General features: G+C 36.9%; 1 protein-coding gene across 2 annotated transcripts in view; it reads left to right on the plus strand.

The window, feature by feature from the left end:
- The window catches only part of STPG2 (sperm tail PG-rich repeat containing 2), a 688,703-nt gene that overhangs the window by 589,534 nt on the left and 86,533 nt on the right, over positions 1-12,636 (plus strand). The window lies entirely within an intron of this gene.

Consider the following 12,636-nt stretch of genomic DNA (forward strand, 5'->3'; position numbering starts at 1 on the left):
TTTTTTGAAGGGTTTTTTGTGTCTCTGTCTCCTTCAGTTCTGCTCTGATCTGAGTTATTTCTTGCCTTCTGCTAGCTTTTGAATGTGTTTACTCTTGCTCCTCTAGTTCTTTTATTGGCATGTTAGGGTGTCAATTTTGGATCTTTCCTGCTTTCTCATGTGGGCATTTAGTGCTATAAATTTCCCTCTACACACTGCTTTAAATGTGTCCAGGAGATTCTGGTATGTTGTGTCTTTGTTCTCATTGGTTTCAAAGAACATCTTTATTTCTGCCTTCATTTTGTTATGTACACAGTAGTCATCCAGGAGCAGGTTGTTCAGATTCCATGTAGTTGAGTTGGTTTGAGTGAGTTTCTTAATCCTGAGTTCTAGTTTGATTGCACTGTGGTCTGAGAGACAGCTTGTTATAATTTCTGTTCTTTCACATTTGCTGACGAGTGCTTTACTTTCAACTATGTGGTCAATTTTGGAATAAGTGTGGTGTGGTGCTGAGAAGAATGTATATTCTGTTGATTTGTGGTGGAGAGTTCTGTAGATGTCTATTAGGTCCACTTGGTGCAGAGCTGAGTTCAGTTCCTGGATATGCTTGTTAACTTTCTGTCTCATTGATCTGTCTAATGTTGACAGTGAGGTGTTAAATCCTCCATTATTATTGTGTGGGAGTCTAAGTCTCTTTTAGGTTTCTTAGGACCTGCTTTATGAATCTGGGTGCTCCTGTATTGAGTGCATAAATATTTAGGGTAGTTAGTTCTTCTTGTTGAATTGATCCCTTTACCATTATGTAATGGCCTTCTTTGTCTCTTTTGATCTTTGTTGGTTTAAAGTCTGTTTTATCAGAGACTAGGATTGCAACCCCTGCCTTTTTTTGTTTTCCATTTGCTTGGTAGCTCTTCCTCCATCCCTATGTTTTGAGCCTATGTGTGTCTCTGTACATCAGATGGGTTTCCTGAATACAGCACACTGATGGGTCTTGACTCTATCCAATTTGCCAGTCTGTGTCTTTTAATTGGAGCATTTAGCCCATTTAAATTTAAGGTTAATATTGTTATGTGTGAATTTGATCCTGTCATTATGATGTTAGCTGGTTATTTTGCTCTTTAGTTGATGCAGTTTCTTCTTAGTATCGATGGTCTTTACAATTTGGCATGTTTTTGCAGTGGCTGGTACCAGTTGTTTCGTTCCATGTTTGGTGCCTCCTTCAAGAGCTCTTTTAGGTCAGGCATGGTGGTGACAAAATCTCTCAGCATTTGCCTGTCTGTAAAGGATTTTATTTCTCCTTTACTTCTGAAGCTTAGTTTGGGTGGATATGAAATTCTGGGTTGAAAATTCTTTTCTTTAATAATGTTGATTATCGGCTCCCACTCTCTTCTGGCTTGTAGAGTTTCTGCTGAGAGATCAGCTGTTAGTCTGATAGGCTTCCCTTTGTGGGTAACCCGACCTTTCTCTCTGGCTGCCCTTAACATTTTTTCCTTCATTTCAACTTTGGTGAATCTGACAATTATGTGTCTTGGAGTTGCTCTTCTCGAGGAGTATCTTTGTGGCATTCTCTGTATTTCCTGAATATGAATGCTGGCCTGCCTTGCTAGATTGGGGAAGTTCTCCTGGATAATATCTTGCAGAGTGTTTTCCAACTTGGTTCCATTCTCCCCATCACTTTCAGGTACACTAATCAGACATAGATTTGGTCTTTTCTCATAGTCCCATATGTCTTGAAGGTTTTGTTTGTTTCTTTTTATTCTTTTTTCTCTAAACTTCTCTTCTTGTTTCATTTCATTCATTTGATCTTCCATCACTGATACCCTTTCTTCCAGTTGATCGAATCAGCTACTGAAGCTTGTGCATTTGTCACGTAGTTCTTGTGCCATGGTATTCAGCTCCATCAGGTCCTTTAAGAACTTCTCTGCATGGGTTATTCTAGTTAGCCATTTGTCTAATGTTTTTTCAAGGTTTTTAACTTCTTTGTGATGGGTTCAAACTTCCTCCTTTAGCTCGGAGAAGTTTGATCGTCTGAAGCCTTCTTCTCTCAACTCGTCAAAGTCAGTCTCCCTCCAACTTTGTTCCGTTGCTGGTGAGGATCTGCATTCCTTTGGAGGAGGAGAGGCACTCTGATTTTTAGAATTTTCAGTTTTTGTGTTCTGTTTCTTCCCTATCTTTGTGGTTTTATCTACCTTTGGTCTTTGATGATCGTGACGTACGGATGGGGTTTTGGTGTAGATGTCCTTTCTGTTTGTTAGTTTTCCTTCTAACAGTCAGGATCCTCAGCTGCAAGTCTGTTGGAGTTTTCTGGAGTTCCACTCCAGACCCTGTTTGCCTGGGTATCAGCAGGGGAGGCTGCAGAACAGTGAATGTTGTTGAACAGCAAATGTCGCTGTCTGATCGTTCCTCTGGAGGTTTCGTCTCAGAGGGGTACCTGGCCATGTGAGGTGGCAGTCTGCCCCTACTGGGGGGTGCCTCCCAGTTAGGCTACTCGGGGGTCAGGGACCCACTTGAGGAGGCAGTCTGTCCATTCTCAGATCTCAAGCTGCGTGCTGGGAGAACCACTACTGTCTTCAAAGCTGTCAGACAGGGACATTTAAGTCTGCAGAGGTTTCTGCTGCCTTTTGTTCAGCTATGCCCCAACCCCAGAGGTGGAATCTACGGAGGCAGGCAGGCCTCCTTGAGCCGAAGTGGGCTCCACCCAGTTTGAGCTTCCCAGCCACTTTGTTTACCTACTGAAGCCTCAGCAATGGCGGGCACTCCTCCCCCAGCCTTGCAGTTCGATCTCAGACTGCTGTGCTAGTTATGATTGTGGCTCTGTGGGTGTGGGACCCTCCGAGCCAGGCACGGGATATAATCTCCTGGTGTGCCATTTGCTAAGACTGTTGGAAAACTGCAATATTAGGGTGGAAGTGACCCGATTTTCCAGGTTCCATCTGTCACAGCTTTGCTTGGCTATGAATGGGAATTCCCTGACCCCTTGCACTTCCCAGGCCTCACCCTGCTTTGGCTCACACTCGGTGCCTTGCACCCACTGTCCTGCACCCGCTGTCCGACAAGCCCCAGTGAGATGAACCCAGTACCTCAGTTGGAAATGCAAAAATCACCCGTCTTCTGTTTCGCTCACACTGGGAGCTGTAGACTGTAGCTGTTCCTATTCGGCCATCTTGGAACTGCCCTATTGGTCTTTATTAGTAGAGAATTCTAAACCTGAAAACATTTTTCCAAAGTTCTAGTAAATACATTTACACAAGCTCGTAATGTGACTTCTAGGAAAACAGAGGCTAGAAACTGATCATTATGTATGAAACACTGGAACTAATGCCTTCAGAAGAGAAATTGAATAAGAGCACCCTTCATTCTTTACAGCAGTGTTACAGGTGGGCAGAGAATTCATTCCCAGTTGTGAGATATTTAAGATGTATGAGTTCCATGATTGAGCACCCTTTAGATTATCAGCAGAGAGACTGGCTGTGAAGGGCCAAGCCAGGTCCTTTGATTCAGCCACAGGCCTCTTCCAGCCCATGTTCTTTGTAAGAGGAAGCTACAGATTAGAATAAAGTGCAACCTTTTTAACATGTCTCTGAAGCCTTTACGTCATCTGACACCTACCTAGTTTGGGACCATTCTCTTCCTTGCTTGCTATGCACTAGCCAGTGATGTTTGAATGTCTTTTTTCTGTAATTCATAAAGGAAAGAGGTTTAATTGACTCAGTTCTGCATGGCTGGGAAGGCCTTAGGAAACTTACAATCATGGCAGAAGATGAAGGAGAAGCAAGTACCTTCTTCACAAGGCATGAGGAGAGAGAGCTCAGGGGAATTTGTCACTTTTAATCCATCATATCTTGTGAGAGCTCCCTCACTATAATGAGAACAGCATAGGGAAAACTGCCCCAATGGTCCAGTCACTTCCCACCAGGTCCCTCCCTTGACATGGGATTACAAATTCTGATGAAATCTGGGTAGGGACCCAGAGCCAAACCACATCACCCATAGATCAATGAACTCAAGAAATCATGTTAAATACAGTGACACTGCAGAAGGAAAGATCAGTGACCTTGAAGATGAAGCAATAAAAATTATTTAATTTTGCAGGCTTGGTGGCGTGCACCTATAATCTCAGTTGCTGGGCAGTCTGAGGCAGGAAGATCATTTGAAGTTAGGAGTTCAAAGCTGCAGGGTGCTATGATTACACTGATGAAAACCACTGCACTCTGGCCTGAGAAACATAGCCAGACCCTGTCTCTAAAGCTAAAAAATTCAAAATTCAAAATAAATTATTCAACTTAAACCTAGAGAGAAAAATACAGATGGTGAAAAATCACAGAGTTCCAGTGACCTGCAGAGCAATATCCAGCAGTTTAACATATATGGAGCTATAGCCTCAGATGGAAAAGCAGTGGGGGAATATAAAAATATTAAAATCAATAAACTAAATATTTCTAATTTTCGTGAAATATAAATGCATAGACCCAAGAAGGTCAACAAATCTGAAGCAGCATAGGCGTAAAACACCACCAAATTGCATGATAATAATTGTAATCAATGTAATAGAGAATATCTGAAATCAGTCAGAGAAAAAGGGTCACACTTTTACATCAGAACAAGGAAGAGGTAACTATCAACTTCTGAACAGAAACAATACAAAATAGAGAAAACGGAACTGTGTTTTTACCATGCTAAAAGGAAAAGTCACTCCAATATTCTGTACAGGGGGATAATACTCTTCAAAAATGGAAATTAAATAAAAGACATTGAAGACAAACGAAAGTTCAGAGAATTCACTGCCAGCAGACTCTCTAAAAGATAGGCTAAATGAAGTTCTTTAAACTGAAGTTCTTTATAATGATTGTGGATGGAAATTTAGATTTACACAAAGGAAGGAAGACAGCACTATATATCACATGGACTTGCTTTAATACACAAACAACAAACCTGGTGGTGGTACTGGTGAGAGCTGCAGAGCAACTGGAATATTCATAAATTTTTAGTGGGAATTTACTATAATACAGCCACTTAACAAAAACAGTTGACAGTATTTTATAAAATTAAATATCTAGTTACCGTACAAACTAGCAGTCCACTCCTAGGTATTTACCCAAATGAAATGAAAAGCTATGTACACAAGAAAACCTTTACATAAATGTTTATGAGGCTTACATAAATGTTCATAACTTCTCAAACTTGTAAACAACTCAGATTTTCTTCAACCAGTAAATGGATATACAAATTGCATTACAATCATCAAATAGAAGAGCATTCAATAACAATAATGGATCAATGTTTGAAACATGCAACATCATGGATGGATTTCCAATGAACTGTGGTAAATGAAATAAGCCAACTTAAAAGGGCTACATACCTTATGATTCTATTTATAAAACATCTGGCAAAGGCAAAATTATGAGAACAGGAAGCAGAGTAGTAGTTGTCAGGGCTGCATGTGTACAGAAGGGTTGTTTGTAAAAGGACACGTAGGATTTTTTTGGCCAATAAAACCACTCAATATCTTCACTCTGGTAGTGGTTACATGACTGCATACATTTGTCAAAATTCACAGAATTATGTATAAAGGGTACAGTTTAATGTATGTAAATTCTACCTCAATAAAGTTAAAATTTTAAAAAGAAAACAGGACACAGTAATAGTCCTATAGTTGATTTGTGCAAATAGTACAAAGGAAATTCCATGGGAAAAAAAGGTCTTTTCAAAAAATGTTGCTGGAGATACTGAACATATATCCATATGGAAGGATATGAACTCAGATCCTTAATTCACACTATATACTTAATTTAACTTGAAGTGGATTATAAACTTAAATGTAAAAGTTAACAGTATATAACTTCTAGAAGACATAGGAGAAGATTTGTAAGTCTGCATAGGGTAAGATTTCTCCAGACTTGAAAAACCGCACATATTGGAAATATATAGAGAATTCCTGTAATTCAGTAACACAGAATTTAATAAAAATTACACGTAATATTTGAAGAGATACCTCATGACCATGTATGACCAATAAACAATACAAAAAGTATGACCGTAAACAATATGAAGTATGAAATGATGCTCAATATATTTAATTAGCAGAAACATGCAAATAAAAACCACAATAATATACCATTATACACCCACTTATATGCCTAAAATTTTGAAAAGTAACAAATGAAGTGTTGGTTACAATGTGGAAGAATTGGAACTCTCGTATGTTGATTGTAGGAATGTAACATAGTTCAACCTCTTTGGAAAACGATTTTTGCAGTTTCTATATGATAAAAAATACTTATTATATAACCTAACAATTGCATTTCAAGTCATTTGTCAAAAGACAGGAAAGTATGTATTCAAAATATTTATTCATTCATTCTTATTTACAAAAAGACTTGTATACAGATTTTCACACCGTTTTGTTAAGATACCACCAAATTCAAAGTAACCCAAATATATGTCAACAAAAATAGGTACCTTAATAAAATTATAGTAAGTTCACACAATGGAGGGTTACTCAGCAATAAAAAGAACTTATTGATACATGCTATAATATGGAAAAAATCTCAAAAATTTGACATAATAGTACATATTTTGTGATTTCATGACACTAATCTATAATGATAATAATCATGATAGCAGAAGTTTCCTATACCTGGAGGCAGGCAAGAGGAACAGACTGCAAAGGAGTATGAGAGAATATTTTGGCATGAAGGAAATGTTACATATGATTCAAATGATGGTTATACGGATGTTTATATTTGTCAAAACTTATCAAACTGTATATTTTAAAGTATTATATATAAACTACACTTTAATAAATGAATTAAGAAACAGTAATGACAACACACAGAAAAAACATAATTTGATAAATTAAAAAAAATTCATTCCATAAGGAACTTGATATTTCAGGATAATAGAAATACTAAGTCAAAAATATGAGTTTATTCTTTCACTAATTATTATTTTTATTTTTTCTCTGAATAGTATTTTGAGTCCCTAACGTGTACTTTTCTGACTCTTTATGTAATTATATTTCTAAATTCTATAAGAAAATATGCTAAGTAGGCTGGGTGTGGTGGCTCATGCCTGTAATCCCAGCACTTTGGGAGGCCGAGGCGGGGGGATCACGAGGTCAGAAGATCCAGACCATCCTGGCTAACACAGTGAAACCCCGTCTCTGCTAAAAATACAAAAAATTAGCTGGGCGTGGTGGCGGGTGCCTGTAGTTCTGGCTGCTTGGGAGGCTGAGGCAGGAGAATGGCGTGAACCTGGGAGGTGGAGCTTGCAGTGAGCTGGGATTGCACCACTGCACTCCAGCCTGGGTGACAAAGGGAGTCTCCATCTCAAAAAAAAAAAAAAAGAAAAGAAAATATGCTAAGTAAAATGGGCATTTCTAAACCATCGTTGAACTGTGTCAAGCATACATTTTTAATGTTATAATGAGTGTTTAAATGTGTATCTTCTCTGTAAAAATTGGATTTACTTTCTTATCCATTGTTTTAGTAGCATAAACATGTCTATGCATATCTATATCAATCATATCTAACCAGTATAAGCACATTTTAGTGAAACAAATCATTTCTGTCACCCCATTAAGGCACTTTCCATTTTCCTCCTGAACTGCCATGAGTACAGTTAATTTATATTATAACTCAGGGTGTCTTTCAAGAAGCTATCTTTCCACTTGGTTTTCTTAATTTGAGGAAAGCAAATTCTTATTTGGGTTATGTGTCTGATGAAATTGCAATTCATTTCATTTTCTTGTGTATGCCACTTTATATCATCAAGTAGAAGAAAACTTTTCTGATTTTTTTTGAAAATATACCGTCAAAAAATCCAAGAAAAGAATTTATTTAAAATTAAAAGGAATACAATGCTGATTTAGTTGGCAGCAAAATAAATCAAATGAAATAATATATTTCAAATTCTTTTATAGGTTGTATGAACATTTTAACTGCAAGTATAGATATAGTAAAATTTAAGAAATCTGAAGTATATAAAACATATATTGAACTATGACGTTTCACATCACTAAAATCACTAAATATATTTCTATATGATAAGGTAATTGCATTATTACTACTGGATTAAAATAACATAAAAGTCTATTTAACCACAGGGCTAGAATTTTCTAATGTCAAACATTACATATAAAATCATTAGAAAACACCTAGATAAACATTTCCTAATGAATTCAAATTGTATAAATTATTGTTGGGCTTTTTCTTCTTTTTTAACTTTTAATTTGTATTTTTTGTGGGTACATAGTAGGTGTTTATATTTATGGAGTACATTAGATATTTTGATATAGGCATTTTATGCATAATAACCACATCATGGAAAATGGGATATCCATCACCTCAAGCATCTATCCTTCTGTTACAAATAATCCAATTATACTCTTTTAGTAATACAATGTATAGCTTTAATGTACAATGAAATTATTCTGACTACAGTCATACTGTTGTGCTATCAAATAGCACGTATTACTCCTTTCTATTTTTGTACCCATTAACCATTCACACATATCCTCCAATCCCCCCATTACCCTTCCTAGCCTCTGGTAACTATACCTCTACTCTCTTTCTCCATGTGTTCAATTGATTTACTTTTTAGTTCCCACAAATAAGTGAGAACATGTGATGTTTGTTTTTCTTTGCCTGGCTTATCTCACGTAACATAATGACCTCCATTTCCATCAATGTTGTTGCAAATGACAGGATCTCATTCATTTTTATGACTTTAATTGTACTCCATTGTGTCTAAGGACCACATTTGCTTTATCATTTCATCTGCTGATGGACACTTAGGTTGCATCCAAATCTTGACTATTGTGAACAGTGCTGCAACAAGTATAGGAGAGCAGAAATATCTCTTCAGTATACTAATTTCCTTTCTCTTAGGGATATACACAGCAGTGAGATTATTGGATTGTATAGTAGCTCTATTTTTAGTTTTTTAAGGAACCTCCAAACTGTTCTCCATAGTGGTTATGCTAATTTACATTCCCACCAACAATGTCCGAGGGTTCCCTTTTCTCCACATCCTCACCAACATTTATTATTGCCTATCTTTTGGATAAAAGCCATTTTAACTGGGATGAGATGATATATCATTGTAGTTTTAATTTGCATTTTTCTGATAATTTCAATGCTGTTGAACATCTTTTCATATACCTTCTTGCCATTTGCATGTCTTCTTTTGAGAAATGTCTATTCAGATCTTTTGTCCATTTTTAAATCAGATTGTAAAATTTTCCTAGATTTGTTTGAGCTCCTTATATATTCTGGTTATTAATCCAGCCAATGGAATGGGTGATTTCCCTCTGGCTACTTCTAGCCCAGATGCATCCACCATGTATGAGCACTGGGTAAGTCCAGCATAGCTTTGCTGTGAGTTCACTGTGAAATCCCCAGTCACCCTGCTCTCCCTCCCCAAAGTGTACAACTCTGCACAGCTCACCGCTGCTGGGAAATGGAGGAGGGGTGCCATTGACAATTCAGCACTGTCTCTCTGACTCTTCTCAATACCTGTTTCAACAACACGAAGTCAAAACCAGGTATTGTGATTGCTCACCTGATTTTTGGTTCTTGTAACAGTGCTTTTCTTTTCAGTGCAGATAGTTGTGAAAATTTGGTGTTCCTGTGAGGGGTATAAATGGTGTGAACTTCTACTCCACCAACTTACTTTGCCCTGCCTTTGATTTTTAAAAAAATATTGATCAGTGAATGATACTCACTTTTTTAATCCATCAATTTGAAATACAAACACACACACACGGACACATTTTGGTTTTCAAACGAAATTTCCCTAAAAGATTTAAAATGTTTAGAATGTTTAAGACATTTACCAAAGCATTGGCTTTCATGTCAGTTTATAGACTCAGTGATATAAAACATATTCATTCCTTCACACAGTTATTTATGCAGTACAGCATAACCTTTGCTTTCTCAGACTATCACAGATAAAAAAGTAAAAGAATGTGACAAACAATAACAATGTCACAAAATAATCATTTATTTCTGAAACTACTCTGTATTATCACTAGGAGAATTCAACAGAGGATTCCAAGTTCCTAGGGAATGGCAGAGCCACAAGTTGCAAGGAGTCTAGGTCCCTAAATCATCACGTGGAAGACCCGCCTACTGACCAGAAATATCACATTGGAATATTGTAAAATCAAGGATTAAATTTTTATTTTGTACAAGACATTATACTATTTGTTTAATTTGGGGATTTATTTCACAGGAGTTAACTAATAAACTTGCTCTCACAAATCTTAAGTACTAGTGAGTGAAGGGAGAAGAAAAAAGAAAAACAAATAATAGAAGTAAACAAATAAAAAATTAGTATAAATAAAATATTACAGAATGACATAATAGAAGCTACTTCAGATTGAGTTAAATGAAAAGTCTCTTTGAGGAATTGATAGTTGAGACACTAACACTTTAAGGAACCAGCTTGGAAAGATCCTGGGACAAACCTCTGAGAGACCAGGTATTGCTAGAACAAAGACACCTCTACTCAAATAAACTAGAAAATCTAGAAGAAATGGATAAATTCTTGGATACATACATGCTCCCAAGACTAAACCAGGAAGAAGTCGAATCCCTGAATAGAACAATAACAAGTTTGGAAACTGAGGCAGTAATTAATAGCCTACCAACCAAAAAAGCCCAGTAGCAGATGGATTCATAGCCGAATTCTACCAGACATGCGAAGAGGAGATGCTACCATTCCTGCTGAAACTATTCCAAACAATAGAAAAGGAGGGACTCCTCCCAAACTCACTTTATGATGCCAACATCATCCTGATACCAAAATCTGGCAAAGACACAACCAAAAAAGAGAATTTTAGACCAATATCCCAGATGAACATCAATGCAAAAATCCTCAATTAAATACTGGCAAACCAAATCCAGCAGCACATCAAAAAGCTTATCCACCATGATCAAGTGGGCTTCATCCCTGGGATGCAAGGCTGGTTCAACATATGCAAATCAATAAATGTAATCCAACACATAAACAGAACCAATGACAAAAATCACATGATTATCTCCATAGATGCAGAAAAGGCATTTGATAAAATTCAACAGCCTTCATGCTAAAATTTCTCAATAAACTAGGTATTGATGGAACGTATCTCAAAATAATAAGAGCTATTTATGACAAATCCATAGCCAATATCATACTGAATGGGCAAAAGCTGGAAGCATTTCCTTTGCAAACTGGCACAAGACAAGGATGCCCTCTCTCACCACTCTTTTTCAACATAGTATTGGAAGTTCAGGCCAGGGCAGTCAGGCAAGAGAAAGAAATAAAGCATATTCAAATAGGAAGAGAGGAAGTCAGATTGTCTCTCTTTGCAGATGACATGATTGTATATTTAGAAAACTCGATTGTCTTAGCCCAAAATCTCCTTAAGCTGGTAATCAGCTTCAACAATCAATGTGCAAAAATCACAAGCATTCCTATACAACAATAATGGACAAACAGAGCCAAATCATGAGTGAACTACTATTCACAATTGCTACAAAGAGAATAAAATACCTGGGAATACAACTTACAAGGGATGTGAAGGACCTCTTTAAGGAGAACTACAAACCACTGCTCAAGGAAATAAGAGAGGACACAAACAAATGGCAAAACATTCCATGCTCATGGATAGGAAGAATCAATATCATGAAAATGGCCATACTGCCCAAAGTAATTTATAGATTCAATGCTATCCCCATCAAGGTATGATTGACTTTCTTAACAGAATTGGAAAAAATTACTTTAAATTTCATATAGAACCAAAAAGAGGCCTTATAGCCAAGACAATCCTAAGCAAAGAGAACAAAGTTGGAGGCATCATGCTATGGGACTTCAAACTATACTCCAAAGCTACAATAACCAAAACAGCATGATACTGGTACCAAAACAGACATATAGACCAATGGAACAGAACAGACGCCTCAGAAATAGCGCCACACATCTACAACCATCTGATCTTTGACAAACCTGATAAAAACAAGCAATGAGGAAAAGATTCCCTATTTAATAAATGGTGCTGGGAAAACTGGCTAGCCATATGCAGAAAACTGAAACTGGATCTGTTTCTTACACCTTATACAAAAATTAAATCAAGATGGATTAAAGATTGAAACGAAGACCAAAAAGCATAAAATCCCTAGAAGAAAATGTAGGGAATGCGATTCAGGATATAGACATGTGCAAAGACTTCATGACTAAAACACCAAAAGCAATGGCAACAAAAGCTAAAATTGACAAATGGGACTAATTAAACTAAAGAGCTTCTGCACAACAAAAGAAACTAGCATCAGAGTGAATAGGCAACCTAAAGAATGGGAGAAAAATTTTGAAATCTATCCATTTGACAAAGGGCTAATATCCAGAATCTACAAGAAACTTAAATAAATTTACAAGAAAAAAACAACCCCATCAAAAAGTGGGCAAAGGATATGAACAGACACTTCTCAAAAGAAGACATTTATGCAGCCAAGAAACATGTGAAGAAAAGCTCACCATCACTGGTCATTAGAGAAATGCATATCAAAACCACAATGAAATACCATCTCATACCAGTCAGAAAGGTAATCATTAAAAAGTCAGGAAACAACAGATGCTGGAGAGGATGTGGATGAATAGGAACACTTTTACTCGGTTGAT

This window comes from Hylobates moloch, unplaced genomic scaffold, assembly GCF_009828535.3.
Source record: "Hylobates moloch isolate HMO894 unplaced genomic scaffold, HMol_V3 SCAFFOLD_2, whole genome shotgun sequence".
NCBI classification, from domain to species: Eukaryota; Metazoa; Chordata; class Mammalia; order Primates; family Hylobatidae; genus Hylobates; species Hylobates moloch.